We start from the raw sequence: 2,612 nt of genomic DNA, 5'->3' as shown, positions 1-2,612 counted from the left end.
CACATTTGAGATGCTAGCAGAAATAATCCATAAACTTGAAGATGAATTCATAGAAATCAATGTAAAAATAAAGAGAAAAAAATGTTGAGGGAAAATGATCTAAGGCATCCATTCATTACACCATCAAGTATGGAAGGAGAGAGACTCTCAGAAAGCAGGGAGAGAAAGGGGAGGGAGTAAAATTACTTGTAGACAGAATGGCTGACCGGCAGGTCAGAGCAAAAGGGAGGTGCAGCGAAGGACTCTGAGGGCGCCGGGCGGCAGCAGCCTCCGTCTAAGGCCATAGCACCCTGAACGCGCCCTATCTCATCTGATCTCGGAAGCTAAGCAGGGTTGGGCCTGGTTAGTACCTGGGTGGGAGACCGCCTGGGCATACCGGGTGCTGTAGGCTCTTTGCCTTCCCTCTCCTTTAGCCCCCGCCCCACGTCCCAACACTTGGGCTCCCACAGCCCCAGCCCCTCCTGGGGGTGGGTGGCCGGGGCACTGACTCCCGCTGCAGACCTGGGTTGCCTCCGCGTGGCCCGCGAGCCCCTCCGCATTTGGCTTCCAGGAAACCAGACGACCGTCCCGCGGGTCTCCGTCTGGGGCTCCCTTGGCGTGCCTCAGGCAATCCCGGGGAGCTGCACCAGCTCCAGCCCCAGCCCCAGCTACAGCCCTACCCCCAGCCCCACCCCAGCCCCCCCATCCTCACAGGCGAACGCCCGAGCTCGCGCGCACCCGCGCGCACACACAGGTATATGTGCACAGATGGTGCATGTATCTTGTTCAGTTATACTTTTGGTGGATATATGCCTGGGAGTGGGACTGCTGAATCATATGGTACTTCTAGTTTTAGTTCCTTCAGGAACCTCCATACTCTTTTCCATAGTGGCTCTACCAACTCACATTCCTACTAACGGTGGGGGCGAGTTCCCTTTTCTCCACATCCTCTCCAGCATTTCTTATCTACAGACTTTTCCACGAGGACCATTCTGACTAATGTGAAGTGGAACCTCGTTGTAGTTTGGAGTTGAGTCTGTCCAATCATGAGTGATGTGGAGCAAGATGACCTTTTTAAAATGCAGATGCAATTCTATCACCTCCCTGCTCCAACTGCTCTTGTATTTTCCCATCATAGTGAAGATATGACCAAATCCCTTCATTGCTTGGTCCCCACTTTCTTCTCTGATTTCTTTTCACTGGAATGCCCTCTGCACTCTTTTGGTTCCATCCCATAGGGCATTTTTCATTTCTTGAATGTACTAAGGTTCCCTTGTCACGTAGCCTTCCAAGATGCTATTTTACCTGCCTGAAATTCTTCTTGCACCTCAACCCTGGTTTACGTTGGTTCAACCTATGGATCTCAACTCAATTATTAGTCTGAAAAGCCTTCTCTGACACCCAGTTTTTGGTGAGGGAAGAGGCCCCTATAGAAGTTCTCAAAGTATCTGCCTGTTATTTATCATTAGATTAGTCTCAGTGAAAGAAGGAACTGTGTTTCTTCTTCTCTCAGCATTCTATTTCCAGAAACATATTGCATGCCTACTAGCTCATAGTAGGTGCTCAATATTTATTCAGTGTGTGAAAGACAGAAAAGTTCTGCGAAGCCTCAACTTTTCACTTGGCTCAGCACTTTGGATCTCTTTGTATCTTTGTCGATTCAGTTCTTTTCTTTCTTCTGTTGATGTGCACACTATATTCAAGGCACGATCTAAGGCATGAAGACATATCAATAAATATAGGTTCTTGCTTTCCAGGAACTCATACATCAGATTTCTATAATTCAGGGGTTTTTTTATTTAATGCTCTAGAACAATGTGAACTTTTAGTATTGTCCATTTTCATTTCAAAGAAAGATCATTTTACTTACATAGCAAAGGTGGAGACCTTCCAACTTTCAGTCCAATACTTATACCTTTACCATTTCAGGCAAGTCTTGTGGTTCCTTCTGGAGGTGTGCGGCTCTTCCAGAAATGTGAAGATCTTCCATAGTCCTCAGACTTTGGTGTGATTTGGAATCATCAAGAAAGTTTCCAGGTATAGGTTCCAGACCACCACCTCAAAGAGTCAGTAGCGAATGGAGTGGATTCCAGCAATATGCATTGTTAACCAGCATCACTGGTGATTCTGTTGCTACAGACTCAATGCAGTGGGCAGGGCCTGGACTGCCCAATGGGTCTGATGTGGAATGGAAAGAAGGGCTTACCCCCTCCACTGTTTCTAGCCCTGTGACTAGAAACGGTCCCCAAACAAAAATCAGACAAACAAGATTAACCCAGATCATAGTCCATGAGATGAAGGAACTAAGCAGCTGGTTGAGATGGAGCCAAGGGGAAAGGTTGCTCTTTTTTTCTCCACCTCTACTCCTTTCTTCCTTGATGCCTTAGTGATTCATCGTGGAGATTTGAAATAAAGTTCACAAGAGTCATATTTGTTGAGTAAAGATTTTGCATTGAACCAACTCTAAAAAATGAAGAAAGTTTCACCTGCCACATGCTTCTTTTAAAAAGTCAATTGCTTTTCAACTCTGGGGTTTCTCTCTTGCCTTGTTCAAGTAGCCTTAATCGTAAAAATAAAATAAAACTAAATAAAGATTCAAATATACCAACAAAGGAAAGCTTCCATTTCTTAAA

The 2,612-nt window shown here is 45.9% G+C and overlaps 1 pseudogene; it reads left to right on the top strand.

Annotated features, from left to right (window-relative positions):
• Positions 1 to 272: 272 nt before the first annotated feature.
• LOC147345787 (5S ribosomal RNA) lies at positions 273 to 391 on the top strand (annotated as a pseudogene).
• Positions 392 to 2,612: the final 2,221 nt, after the last annotated feature.

Source organism: Bos grunniens, chromosome 24 (genome assembly GCF_055505025.1).
Source record: "Bos grunniens cultivar Pamir isolate PY7600 chromosome 24, Bosgru_T2T1.0, whole genome shotgun sequence".
Taxonomy (NCBI): Eukaryota; Metazoa; Chordata; class Mammalia; order Artiodactyla; family Bovidae; genus Bos; species Bos grunniens.
The sequence above is the reverse complement of the archived record's forward strand: the minus strand, read 5'-3'. Positions and strand labels throughout refer to the sequence as shown.